The sequence below is a fragment of the Camellia sinensis genome, chromosome 6, assembly GCF_055761805.1.
Source record: "Camellia sinensis isolate YWXY chromosome 6, ASM5576180v1, whole genome shotgun sequence".
In the NCBI taxonomy this organism is placed as follows: Eukaryota; Viridiplantae; Streptophyta; class Magnoliopsida; order Ericales; family Theaceae; genus Camellia; species Camellia sinensis.
The window spans coordinates 41,634,488-41,649,660 of record NC_138966.1 but is presented as its reverse complement, the minus strand read 5'-3'; the positions used below and the strand labels follow the sequence as shown (position 1 = coordinate 41,649,660).

The following is a 15,173-nucleotide window of genomic DNA, read 5'->3' as shown; positions in this document are numbered from 1 at the left end:
CATTTTAAGCGAGTTGTAATGGCCCCGTTTGGTGTAACTGTTAAAATAGCTTATAGATTATAACTTAACAGATTATAAATTATGACTTTAATTAGAAATTGTTAATCTATTTGATGTAACTGTTGAATTATAATCCCCTATGTGAGCCACGATGAAACACGTGGCAAGTTTATCTCGTCCAAGTCGAAGGAAATCGTGAATATTCTAATATAAAAATCACGAGAGCCGTCGATCAATGCCAACCCCTGTTAACAGGGATCAACGTCTCATCTACGGTCAGGCACGTCTGACTGTTGACTCTTTCGCAATTCATTCATTGACAGCCGTTGGATCGTTCTGGACAATTAATAAATTATCCCCCCCCCCGTCTTTGTACACATTTTCATTTTCTTGTACAGCTTCTCTCTCACCGTGAAATTCCATTACCCCCCTTTCGTTAGATCTCTTCTCCTTGGTTTCTCAGCTTTGAATTCGTTCGACGATCTGCGTTTTGATTATGGATTCGAGTGTTTTCGTTGAGCAATTCGCTTCCGATCTTCGATTCAGAGATATGTGGTACAAGACTCATCCTTTCTTCGGCCAAGGGTGAATTGACTGGAAATCGAAAGATCTATCGAGGTACGTAGTAGATTTGTTGTTAATAGATTAATATCTTGTTCTTCATCCCCATTTTTGCACGTAATTAAGTTTTCTCCTCCATTTCTTGAAGGCTCTTAGGCTATGTTTGTTCTGAACCATTAGTGCTCGGGCTTTGTTCGTTTGGTTCGATGCGAAACCTTGCTGTCTTTCTGAAATTCTTGAGGTGTGTATTTACAAACTTTGACAATTTCGTATGTATTGTAATTCTTGGGTTCAGATCTATTAATTTTTCAACTTTGTGTGTTCATTTTCAGATCTAAAACGCTCGGTTAGATCGGTGCAATCAATTCAGATCTCGTGATTCTTTATGGATTCAGATCGGATTTTGATATGAAGCTGTGAAGGATTGCTAAAGTGTTTCTTTATGCTTTTTTTTGATGGGCTTTCTTTTGTCATCTTCTTGGTATAATAAAGAAGATAGTTTGTGTGTGTGTGTGTTTTCGGTGTATACCAGAGGGGTATAGCCTAGGCTAACAAAAAAAATGTGAGATGTGTAATGTTCTACTGGTTGTCAATCGACCTTTGCCATGTCAGGTGCGCTTGCTTGGCAGGTCAAAAAAACCCTAATAAAAAGTTTGTTTTTTGTGTTTGAGGAGGAGATGGTACGGGGTTTTGCCCGGCTCTCCCCTTCTTGTGTGTTGCGTCTCTCTTTTTTATTTTTTTTGGGTTTTTTCTTGATTCTGTCCTCCCCAATTCTCTATCCTATCCAATCCAATCCGTTGTTCATCGTGTCTTTATTTGTCTCTCGAATGGATGATTTTACATCGATTCGAACAAATAAGGACATCAACACGCCAACTATTTGTATTCATCAAGCAAGCAAACGCAAGGATGGGATTTGCACATCATGACTATTCAGTCCAAGAGGTACAAACAAAAAATTTCCTTTAATTTATTTTGGCACTAATTACTGCATTTTGAGCATTTTAATTAGGGGAAATTACTAACATACGCCCAAAACTGTTGATTAGTTGAAAAGAAAATTTTATAGTACACCATATGCTAAAATATGATTTTATGGTCTTTTGGGTACTTTCTATGTTATGACTTGGTCATGACTGGTGTTTATGACCTATTGTGATTAGGAAAATGACTTATTTTTTTTGATGTGGAAGAGATGATTGGAAATGATTAGACACTATTATCGTGATTATTATTATTTTGGTTATAATTCTTGGTTAATTGAAAATGACTTTGGATATATTTGGGGTATTTGTTTCAGTTTTTCAGAGTTAACTTATGATTTTTAACTTTAAAAAAAGTTATTTTGAACTGTTTGGTTAAATTTATTTCAAACAGTTTTTGATTCTAACAGTTTATTTTAACTCAAAAAAGTTGATTCTGAGAAGCTGTTCATCCCTTATTTCTGACTATCAGTTTCTGCTGTGTACATGTTAATTTATGATTATTTTATTAAATTTTTTTATTTTTTATTTTTTTAAAAATAAAAAAAGATCCAAATGGACTATAGATTATTATTATTTTTTTATGAGAAATGCAGACAATTAAAAAATAAAAATTAATTGAAAAAGTTATTTCACAGCTTATTTAACAAGCACTACTCAACAATTTAAATTTATAATTCAACAGTTAAATCAAACAGATTAATAACTTCTGATTAAAGTCTATAATCTGTTAAGTTATAATTTATAAGTTATTTTAACAGTTACATCAAACAAGGTCATTTTTTTTGTGGTGTTTGGATGGGACATTATTTTTCTGAAGTTATGATTTAGTAATGATATTTATGGTAATTAATATAAAAATGTACATATGGTAAGGCTCTATATTCTAGAATGACCCTTTTGTAAGTACACTAATATTGTAGATGGTTCAAATGTCAGAGATTGTTGGTTTGGATATTGTGTAATTGTGCACAATGTAATTTGAGAGAGGTTCAGTTGTACTGTGATGGTGTGCGTGGTATGGTTTATATTTCTGTTTTTAGTTTATATTTCTGTTCTTGGTTAGGGTCAGGGTTTGGGTTGGAATGTGTGGTGGTTTGGAGGGCTGGTCCCTTATGGGTAATTGTAATTTAGTCAAAATGTCAATTGTAAACTAGTATAAAGCTCAAGGGTTGGTGGTGGCTGCATGTGACTTTAAATCTCAGATGTGGGTTCATGGATTTTGTTTCAGTCTTGCAGCAGAGTAAAGATTCTTGTTTCCTCTATGCGGCGGCTGGAGAGGATGAATTTTAGCGGCCTGATCATTTGTAGGAATAAATTCAGGCATTGCAGAAAAGAAATTTTTTTTGTCATGTTGGTGCAGAGGAGACCGTACTTTCTTTTGTGGTGAACTCAATTTTTTTTAGCTATTTCTTAATTCTTCATGTGTAGATTTTGTGGGGTTAACTTCCTTATTTTTTTGGCAGATGCTGGAGTCCTTTATACTAGTATTTCTTGAGGGTATGTGTGAACTCTCTTCTCGAAAATTGTCACATTGATTGTATAGAATAGATTGTTTGTAGTTTCCTTTTTACGCTAAACTAGCTGGGCAATTAATATTTAATATTGCAAATTGCAATTTTTGCTATAATAATTTTTATTTTTTATTTTACCCTAGGGTGCGGCCACAAATGCATTGTAGGAAGTGTGCAGTTCAGCATTGTGTATTTGCTTGTGGTTGCCATTTATTGTATTTACGTCATGTGTTGTGCTGATCCCCAGGAGGCTTGAGTTGGAAGTGTTAATGGGTCATTTCACGTGTGAGATAGATTTCTAGAGTTCGCTTCTGACACGCCATGTTTGCTAAAATGTTGCAATGCCACAATAAGGTATTTCTTTACTCAATAAGAATTAGGAATCTGTCTCGTATTTGTAACTTGTTTTGGATAAAAATTTGCGTTGGTAATACTAAAAAGTTTTAGGTTCTTACTTGATTGGTTTTCTTTTTGTTTCTTTGGTAACTTTTGGTGGAATTTTTTAAATATGATTGGAGATTAAAGTTATATTTTGAATTTGTGAGTTTTGAAATTATGATTTGAGTGTAAAAAATTTTGTGTAGTTATGATTTTTGAAAAGAGCTTTGAGTTGAGTTTTGGAGAGTTTTGAGTTTTTAAAATTAGAGAAGTTATTTGATTCAAAAATTTATAATTCATAATAGAACATATAATTTAAAATTATATTCGAAACTCGTATAAAAATTTAAAATTTTGAAATTTTTTTTTATTTATAATATAGAAATAGCTGGTGTCAAAAAAACAATCAAATATTGTTTTGGTCAATCGGCCGGACGTTTGGGAAGATGACTAGGTTAATTAAATTTTTTCGTTTGGAAAGGAGTTTTTAAGAATGAGTGTGGAATTATAATTTGAAAATTCAAAACAAACACAAAACTCGTGAAAGTGAGTGGAAATGTATTTGGCAAACATAATAATGTGTTTGGCAAACATAACTAGATACAAGCTTTATTTCTACATATTTTTCTACAAATAATAGATCTAAACAAACTTAAATTCTATAAATTTTTCTACAAAAAATGGATCTAAACGAACTTAAATGTTGTTTTAGAGCATTTCGAACGATGCATCAAAATTTTTACCAGGTTTTGAGTAAAAGCATTTTTTGACATCACGGAGAGTTTTGGCTTTTCATCAAATCACTTGATTATTGGGCAAATGACTTGTCAGTGAAATTTTTACAAAATTTTGTTTGGAGGTGGTCGTAGGGGACATTCGACGTTAAAAATATAACGGCAATGAATAGTGATTTGATGAAAGGCATAAAGCATCTTTAATTTGGTAAAATATTTTTGATTTTTTCAATTTGATATATGTTTTATGAAATCATTGGAGTAGAAAAAATGATTACTTTTTGCCAAATTTAAATTTGATGATGGTTTTTTGTACATGGTTGAAGGTGGCTTTATGAATCATTTTTTTGGTGAAAACCATCTGTTGTGTTAACGAGACTGTTTTGATGAAATATGGTGGAACTCTTATTATTTAGCATCGTTGACCTCAAGTGAGGTGTGAGAATTGCTCACTTTTTAGTAATTTATTTATTAAATCATTAGAACATTATCATTTTATTCAGTGAGAACATTATTATTTTGTTTAGTTTTGCAGCTGGTTGTTGAAGCTGTTGTGGTTACTGCAGCAATTTTATTTTTTTAGCCTTTTTAAATTAAATTTAAATTTTCTTGTTTGATTGTAGAAAGGTGGAAAATGTGGAGTGCTTGTCAATGTCTTGGTTGAACTGTGATCTATACTATATATTAAGTGAAAGGGAGTTTTTAACCTCCAGTCTTGTGAGAGTTTCAATCTCTTAATTTAAATTTCTTGATTTTTTGATTTAAAAAAAAAAATTCTTATAATTTATTAATTCTTTCAACTCTGAAGTCACATATTAATGCATTAAGAATAAGTATAAATTTTTTTTTTTGAAATTCAACACATAAATTCGTTAAAAAGTTCTAACAAATATGATTATTATTCCTCGTAATAACACTTTTATTTTTTGAAAAACACATGATTATTATTAAAATATTAAATTTTAATATAATATAATAAATAAAAAAAGACATTTAATTATTTGAAAAATTTAACATATATTATCAAAATATTAAAATTTAATATAATATAAAAAATAAAAAAAAAAGACATCTAAAAAATATATATATATTTAAAAATCACAATTCATATAAACACAATTTGTGCATAGCACGGATGATATGTTAATATATATACATGCCAAAGGTTAGTTTGAAGATTTACCTCCGTGGGATAAGCCGTTACCTCTGTGGGATTCCAAGCTGACCACAAAACTTTCCTCACTTCCCGCAAAATCTTTTTTCGACTATAATAATTTTAGATGTCATTGAATAATTTTAGAATGTGTATATATATATTGGTTTTAATTTTTTTTTTTTGATTTTTTTCCTTTTTCTTTTATAATTAAAATAATATAAATTTATAATTAGTATTTTACAAATAGGTGGGTAGGTCTGGATTTGTTTAAGTTTTTAAAACATATTTGGTTGGAATTGCCACATCGGTACAGGGCCGCCCCTAACGTAAATATTTGTGCAGCTACACCCGCATGCAATAAAATGGAGATTTTATTTTTATTTTTATTTATTTATTTATTTATTTATTTTTGTAATGGAGTGTTCACTGAAATACTTAATTTACCCTTAAATTTGTAGTGGTGCTAGTTGAAAATATGTCTATTATTTTGATTAACTTTTCAGTACTTTTAGAACAGTAAATTTGTGTTGGGGTTCTGAAATTTATTCACTTTGCTTGTTCATGGTTTTCTAAAAATGTTTTTTAGAAAATTTATTCTTATTTTTCGTGTTTTTTTAGTGTTTGGTTAACTTTTCCAAATATATTTTTATCCCTAGTTTTGAGTGTTTCGTTTGTTTAGAGTTTTTAAAAATTAATTTCATATATTTTTGGTAGTTCTTTTGAAAATTCTTTTCAAGGTGGGAAAATTTTGGCTAAGTTCTCGTTTTTCTAGATGTATGGCTGGTTGACTGAGAAAGTGTTATTTATTTATTTATTTATTTTTACAATTAGCATATGTTATTTTTTATATTTTAAATAAAAAAAGAATTTGGAATTTTTTTGTGAATTTTGAATAGAATCTTGAGTAGTGTGTTTGATTATGAGTTATAAGTTTTTGTATCAAATATTGTATAAACTCAATTCAAAATTCTTTTTAGAATTCTTTTAAAAATTTCTAACTAAACAAATTTTTCATATTCAAATCATAATTTTAAAATTCAAACTCAAAATATAATTCTATTTTCAAATTATAATTTCAAAACTCTTCCAAACACCACCTCAATTTTTTTAAAAAATCCAAAAAATTCAAGTCATACAGAGGACTTGTTTTTTAAAGAAAAGAAACGGGAAAATGAGTTACTATTATTGCTTTTAAAACGATTTTAACAACTGTGTCCAGCGACTCTGGTGACAATTGAAACAATTAAAAATCATTTTTAAATGGTTCTTTCTCTAGTGATATTTTTTTATATTTTGTTGTCTAAATTATAATTACAACATTTGAAGTTTACTTAAAATATACGTTGTCATGTGATTTGTAAAATTATAAATATTATCTTATAAGAGTCTTTTATTTATCAAAATTAATTGAAAAATTAATATTCTTTAGTATATATATATTTTTTATATAATGATTAACATTATTTAAATTATTAATTAAAATAATTTTTTGATATAATTATAATTGTTAATTGACTTGGTTTATTAATAAAAAGGGTTTTGTTATAAAATTAGAAATTTCAAGGGTGGAATGTAATTTTTTTAATTACAAGGGATAAATTGTATTTTAAGTAAACTTTAGAGTGTATTTGTAATTTAATTTATTTATTTTGATCTAGCTAATTTAGATGTGTTCAAAAAAATTAAAATAGAAAAAATTACTAAAAATCAAACAAAAGTGGAAAAAAAATATTTTAAATATAAGAAGTTTTTAAAAACACAATGTTAGTTTTAATCAAACTGAAGGTTTTTGTTGCCAGCTTTTGGTTTTAGTGATTTTTTTTTTATATCACGTTAGTTTTAATTTTGGACTTTAGTTTAAACATAATGTGGGATTCACTTTAAAAATAAAATTTTACTGTATTTTTTTTTTGTCTTTTTTTTAAAATAAAATTTTAAATTCACTAAATATAATAATTCAAGAAGTTATTTCATTTATATTTGTTCTGTATTTATGGATTTTTGAAAATATAATAGGTAAATTATTGGCCTATTTGGTAACAAATATGCTCTTGTTTAAAATATGGATTATTTGTTCTGTATTTTTTTTTTTGTCTTTTTTTTAAAATAGATTTTTAAATTTACTAAATACAATAATTCAAGAAGTTATTTCATTTATATTTGTTCTGTATTTATGGATTTTTGAAAATATAGTAGATAAATTATGGGCCTATTTGGTAACAAATATGCTCTTGTTTAAAGATTTTTCATAAATATTATGGGGTATCTTAATTTTTTTTAAATGTTTAAATTTTTATTTAATTAAAAATAAAAAAATATGAAAAATAAAAAATTTAATTTTCTGGTAATGGGGTTTAATTTTTTGAATAAGAGCAAGGTTATAATTATTCTTTTGTTAGAATTTGTAATGTAACTAATGTAAAAAACAATAAAACAATTGTTCTTATTGAGCATTAAAATTGTTTAAATTATTAAGTGAATTGCATATTTTATTTCATTAAAAAAACATTAATTAATTTGATAATTCATTAATAAAAAGAGTCTTGAAAGATGCGATGTAATTTTTAGAACTATAAGGGGTAATTTGTATTTTAAATAAATTTTAGGGAATATTTGTAATTTGTTCAAATGTTTTTTGCAAATATTATTCTTTTAGATTTGCTTGGTTTATGTTCTTCTAAATAAGGTTTATTAAAATAACTAAACCCCCAAAACTACTTTGATTACTCAAAACTGAATTATATATTTATATATATGTAAAATCAAAAGTAGTACAATAATTAAGGGATTTGAACATTTTTGGCGTTACAATCTTCCTTTGTTTTGGATAAAAGTATTTTATTGTAATCGTATTTTGCATTAAACTAGGTGGTCAATTGAAATATTTTTATTTTTATTTATTCTATTAGAAGTTAGGAAGATGTTTTTTCAAATTAAAGTGGGTTTATGTAAAATGGTTTCTGTTGAAATATGGATTTTGGAGAGTAGAGTTTCTGTATTTGTCTTCCGTTGTTATGGGCAATAGTTTTTGAGTTTAAATAAAAGGGAAATTACAAAAAAAGAATAATAAATAAATAAAATAAAAATTATGGTTTAGACTTTTGAAACAAAATATTTTTTTAATTTTTAATTGTAATTTGTGTATTTTTGTTAAGTAAAATTTATGATAATATTTTGAACATTTATGTATACATCGAGTTTAATGGGTAAAATATTTTATTTTTGTAATGAAAATGGGTGAATGATTAATATTGACAACAATTCAAAAGAGCAGGATTTAAATTTGGTAAAATTAAAAATTCAGATTTATTTTGTTATATGAGTGAAACTTTGTTGTATTTTTTTAAATAACTTACGGTTTAGGTAGAAGTTGATGGAAATTTTTATTTTTATTTGGTAACTTTAGTTTTTATTTTTATTTTTATTTATTATCAAGTCAACAAACACAATGCTCAATTTCATTTATTATTTTATTATTATCTTTTTTGGGTAGCTTAATTGTATATGGGTTAATCTGAATTTGGTTGTGGATCCATTAGCTCAAAAATTGGCAAGAGCGCTCAAATGCTATTCATATGCGTTTGGGAGGATAGTGGTTCGAATCCACTTGGATCCTTTGTTATTGAGGGAGTTGTGTGGTAAGTGGATTTTTAGTTTTTGTCACTAAAAAATTAGGTGAAAAAAAATTAAAGAGTTTGGGATAGATTTTTTTAACGTTTTATGAAAAAATATGTAAAAATAAAAAATAAAAATAAATAGAGAAATATAAATGAATTTTCATTTTAAGAAAAATTAGTCAAAGGTTCCTCTTTCATTTTTAGTAATGAAAAAGATTTACAATAGTGTTTTATGATGCTTAAGGTTATTCAACTCCATACTCATATATCACAGAGAAATTTGACTCTTTCAAATTAAACCTTATTTCTCTCTCTCTCTCTCTAAACTTCTCTCTGTCGTAGTCTCTCGCCTCTGTGACCTTGACGTCTGCTCCACCTGCGTCACTGTTGCTGCCTCTTTCCCCTCTCACGAGTATCAAGCATTTGCTTGAACTTCTAGTCACTGAACAAGATTAAAGAGATTTGGTTTTTAAATTTCATTTTGTAGCAATCTCTCTCCTTCATGCATTGGTAGGTCCAGCGATGGTGGGAAAAGGGTTGCGATGGTGGCTCAGATTTGGTTTGATTGCGACGGCGATGGTGATTTGTTTTGTAGAGATTTCTCTCTCTCTCTCTCTCTCTCTTTCTCTCTCTCTCTTAATGGATCATGTGGTCGTCATGATGCATGGAATTCTCAAAAAGTCATATATATATATATGTATAATCATCTAGCAGACACATATATATACTTATATGTTCTTAATTTCTGTTTTTGTTTTGTGAATTATTTTATTGGTTCTTGGTTTTGATGATATTTGCTTTAAATTTGATCGATTTGAAAGATAAAGTTGGATTTTTCAATTACTGTTTGATATGCTTTAGACCTTTTACTTTTTTTTGGTCCCCCTAATACCTTATATTTCGCAATTTAGATATTCAGAGAAAATTTAGAGAAAATCTAGAGAATTTCTCTGTTCATTTCAAGGTTTATAAGCTAAATGAAGAAAAGCACAGATGGGCTGAAGTGACAGATTTGGGTGGGAGAGTATTGTTGGTGGGTACAGATTGTTCCTACTCTGTTTCTGTTGCAAATTTTGATTGATGCAAAGGGAAGAATTGTGTTTTCTTTTTAGATGAATGTTGCAGTTTGTATAATAAAACTTTTCATGATCAATATGATGAACTTAAGGCATATGGTCAATAGAAAACTGGGATTTTCAGTTTGGAGGATGGGAGTGTTAGGCCATTAGTCTTTTACCCTAACTTTGCTAACATTTTTTGGCCTTCCCTAACTTAGCTACTTTTTCCAAATTCATCTTTATACCTGTCTTGAAAGTAAAGTTTCAAATACACTTTTTTTGAAGAAGCCCCTTAAAGTTTTGATTTTGAATCATTATTACAGCCCCTTGTTATTTGAAGTTAGAGAAATTTTTGTGAAAACTAGAGAAATTCTTTGGAAATCCAGAGAAAATCTCTAGACTGGAAGTCAAAGAAATTCTCTAACTTTTCTAGAATTTCTCTGAAAGTCCAGAGAAATTCCCAGAATTTCTTTGCATCGAATTTTCTCTAGATCGATATTGAGGGACTTTAGACATTATGAAAATATTAGATGTTTTTTATGGTATAAAACATTAATACTATGGACCCTAAAAAGGAAATCCCTTTTATATGATTTTTTTTTTTTTGGGGGGCTATTTTAGGGGGTTTTTATAATATTTTGGTTAAAATTTAATTTTACCAAACGAACTAGAGTATAACTGGTGATAGAAAAAGTGATGCCACTTTACAAAAAAGATAAATACATTTGTTTAAAATACAAATTGTCTTTTGTAATTTGAAAAATTATAAATATCTTTTTGTCAGAATTTTTTATTTAACAGAAAAAAATAAAATCTTTAACTGTTCTCCTATAACCTAACCAAATCAAGTCTTAAGTCCTATTAAATGGGATCGACTGTATGAATTCTTTTTTTCCACTTGATTTTATCCAAGGTCATTTCGTTAGTCAAATTAAAGAGATTTATATCTCTATTTACTATTAGTCCACGTCAATTTAGGTCTATCACTTTCCGTAACATTACCATTTAGCGTCACGGTATCTCATCTCTTCACTACTGTCTTTGGTTTCCGTTATATATGATCAAACCATCTCAATTTATTATCTCTCAATTTATCTTCTATCAGTACTACTCCTACTCATTTTCGAATATACTCATTTCTGACTCTGTCTTTTCTAGTCTTGGCACACATTCACTTTAGCATCCTAATCATAGCAACATTTATCTTATCTACATGTTGTTTCTTAATTGCTCGACATTTCATCTCATACAATATTGCTGGTCTAATAGTTGTTCTATAGAATTTCCCTTTTAATCTAATAGGTACTCCTTTATCGTACAGTACTCCGGACACACTCCTTCACTTAAGCTACATTGCCTTAATTTTGAGGACCACATTTGTTCCAATTTTCCTAGTTATTGAGATAATTGATCATAAATAATGAAAATGTTTACTCTTAAGTAGTTCTTGGTTCTCAATCTTCACTTCTCCTCTACTTTCATTGTGATTGTTACTAAATTACACTTCATATACTCTGTCTTAGTTCTGTTTATCATAAATCTTTTGGATTTAAGTATTTTTTCTCCAAATCTTCAACTTAGCGTTAACTCTTTCTCTAGTTTTATCCACTAACATGATATCATCTGCAAAAAATATACACTATGGCACATCATCCTGAATATTGCAAGTCAACTCATCTATAACTAAAACGAAAAGATAAAGACTTAAGGTTGATCTTTGGTGTAACCCTATAGTAATTAGAAATTCAATCGTCTCTCCAGTAGACGATCTAATAGTGGTCACCACATCTTCATACATATCCCTAATCACATCAATGTAACATTTTGTCATTTCTTTCTTCTCTAACACGCCACCAGATTATATCTGAGGTACTCTATCGTATACTTTCTCAAAATCGATAAAAATAATATGGATGTCTCTTTTATTTTCTCTATAGTTTTCTATTATTTTCCTCAAAAGATAGATCGTTTCTATTGTTGATCTAAACCAAACCAAGCCTTAAGTCCCATTAAATGGGACTGGCTATATGAATCATTCTTCTCTACGCAGTTCTATCAAATGCCATTTTGTTAGTCAAATTAAGTATATCCATATCTCTATTTACAATGCTAGCTAACGTTAATCTAGGCCTACCTAGTCCCTAACAGTTCCATCTACCATCACTGCATCGTATCTCTTCACAACTGCCTCTGTTGCTCTCTGTTGAATATGATCAAACCATTTCAATCGATTTTCTTTCAATTTATCTTCTATCGGTGCTTCTTCTACCCATTTTCGAATGCACTCATTCCTAATTCTATCTTGTCTAGTCTTGTCACATATCCACCTTAGCATCCTCATCTCAAGCACACTCATCTTATTTACATGTTGTTTCTTGATTGCCCAACACTCCGTCTCATACAATATCGCTGGTCTAATAGCCGTTCTGTAGAACTTACCTTTTAGTCTAGTGGGTATTCGTTTATCGCACAGTACCCCAGGCATACTTCTCCACTTACACCATCCCTTTTTAATCCTAGAAGCCACATCTGCATCAATCTCCCCCACCGTTGTGATAATCGAACCTAAATAACGAAAATGTTCACTCTTATGCAGTTATTGGTTCTCAATCTTCACTTCTCCTCTACTTTCATTGTTACTGTTACTAAATTTACACTCCATGTACTCTGTCTTAGTTTTGCTTATCCGGAATCCTGTAGATTCAAGTGTTTTCCTCCAAATCTCCAACTTTGTGTTAACTCCTTCTCTAGTCTCATCCACTAGCACGATATCGTCTTCAAAAAACATATACCATAGCACGTCATCCTGAATATTTCTCGTCAACTCATCCATAACTAAAGTAAAAAGATAATGACTCAAGGTAGATCCTTAGTGTAACTCTGTAGTAATAGGAAATTCATTTGTCTCTCCAGCATGCGATCTAATAGTGATCACCACCCCTTCATACATGTCCCTAATCACAGCAATGTAACATTTTGTCACCCATTTCTTCTTTAACACCCACCATATTATATCCTGATCCACTCTATCATATTATTTCTCAAGGTCGATAAACACCATATGAATGTCTCTTTTCTTTTCTCTATACTTTTCTATTACTCTCCTCAAAAGATAGATTGCTTCCATTGTTGACTTACCAGGCATAAATCTAAATTGATTTTCTTACACCTCTATTATATCTCTCAATTGGCGTTTCATCACCCTCTCCCACACTTTCATTGTGTGACACATTAACTTGATTCTTCTATAGTTGTTGCAATTCTGGACATCTCCTTTGTTGGTATATGTTGGCACTAAAATACTTTTCATTTACTTCTCTGGCATGTTCCTAGTCAACCAAGCAACCCTTTTCTTAACATTTTCACGTTTCAATAGGTATATCACCGGGTCCTAAAGTCTTATTCAATTTCATCTTTTTAAGTCCAAACTTCACTTCAAAATCCCTAATCCTACGATAAAACCTAGTCTTAGTTTTTCTTATCACTGCCTACTTCCTTCCCTTTTGACCTACTTCCATGTTCCTTATTTAATAACTTTTCAAAATAGTTCTTTCACCTCTCTATAATCTCGTCATCCTTCACCAACACCTTAGAGTCCTCACCCTTGATGCACTTAACTTGATTAAAATCTCTTGTTTTCTTCTCTCTTATCTGAGCAAGTTTGTATATCATCTTTTCTCTCTCTTTGCTATCTAGTCTAGTGTATAAGTCATCATAGGCTTCCAACTTAGTGTCTCTCATTACTTTTTTGACCTCCTTATTGGCCAATCTATAGCGCTTAAGGTTTTTCTTAGATTTATTAGTCTACCACTTTTTAAAGCTCTCTTTTTTTGTCTTTATTATCACTTAGACCTCCTCCTCCACTACCAAGTTTGCCGAATGTTGGGTCGTTTTCTTTTCGATTCTTCAAGAACTTCCTTTGAGATTCTTCTCATACAATTGGCCATCGAGTTCCACATAGTGTTAGCATCATCTTCCATGTTAGAAATACCTTCTTTATCCATTATATTCTTAAATGTGTCTAGTTTATCCCATTTTAGGTTCCACTATCTAGTCCTATGATGCCTACTATCTTTTTGAGCTTGGTATTACCCTTTAAAATATAAATCTGGTACTAAAATCCTATGTTGAGACGTCAAGCTCTTTCCAGGAATTACCTTACAGTCGCTGCATTTTAGATGGTCCCCTTTTATTAGTAGAAAATAATCCATTTGTCTCCTAATTGACCTACTCTTGAAGGTTATCAAATGTTTGTCTCTCTTCTTATACATAGTATTGGCCATCACTAGGTCAGAAGTCAATGCAAAATCTAAAATACTCTCTTCAGCCTCATTTTTATCACCAAAATGATAACCCACCATGCACCCTCTCATAACCTAGCTTATCTACTCTTACATGGCCATTGAAATCACCACCTATAACCAGGTTCTCTCTTACGAGTATCTTCTTAATACCTCATCCATTTGGTCCCAAAAAACTCTCTTAGTCTGATCATCTAATCTTACTTAGGGGGTGTATACACTAATAACATTCACTATAATCTCTCCAATAACTAGTTTAACTAATATAATCCTATCACATTTTTCTACAAGACCCTTGACAAGTATTATTCTTACGCCATTTCTGTGTCTATCCTTGCCACTATAATATAGCTTAAAATCGATATCCTCTATTTCCCAAGCCTTCTCACCCGTCCACTTAATTTCTTCTACGCAAGCTATACTAATTCCATAGTCTTACTAGTTAAAGTTTTTATATTCCATGTGGTTACCCTAAATCTATAATCTTGGACTAACTTCTTTATCCGTGCTCGTCCAAAAAAATGCGAAAACCTTTACCCATTTTTCCACACACCCAAGCGTCGATGTAGCGCCCCTTGCTCACTTTTCGAAACATTCGAAGGCAGGTGCAATGCGTCACTTAAAGGGAACAACCTAACATTTAATCGATTCAGAGTATTAGGCTTCATGTCACTTTTCTAACTGTTCTCCTATACAATAATAAAATTATTTGAATTATTAACTGAAATAAAATTTTAATATTATTAAAAGCTTTTAATTGACTTAATAATTTATTAATAACATATATCAATTGTTATGAAATTTCAAATGTCAAGGGACAAGATGTAATTTTTAGAACTATAAGGGAAAATTGGTATTTTAAGCAAATTTT

At 29.8% G+C, this 15,173-nt stretch overlaps 1 long non-coding RNA gene across 4 annotated transcripts; it reads left to right on the top strand.

Annotated features, from left to right (window-relative positions):
* The first annotated feature begins 240 nt into the window (after positions 1–240).
* On the top strand, positions 241–9,787 carry LOC114322285 (uncharacterized). Of its 4 annotated transcripts, none has more exons than XR_014332277.1 (7): positions 241–618; positions 710–802; positions 894–1,506; positions 2,776–2,930; positions 3,011–3,044; positions 3,306–3,412; positions 9,431–9,787. It is a non-coding gene; the product is annotated as an uncharacterized LOC114322285 (long non-coding RNA). The 4 variants fall into 4 exon arrangements; XR_014332278.1 differs by lacking the exon at positions 9,431–9,787 and adding an exon at positions 4,794–4,876; XR_014332276.1 differs by lacking the exon at positions 9,431–9,787 and adding an exon at positions 4,794–4,876 and having other exon boundaries at positions 3,202–3,412.
* The last annotated feature ends 5,386 nt before the right edge of the window (positions 9,788–15,173 follow it).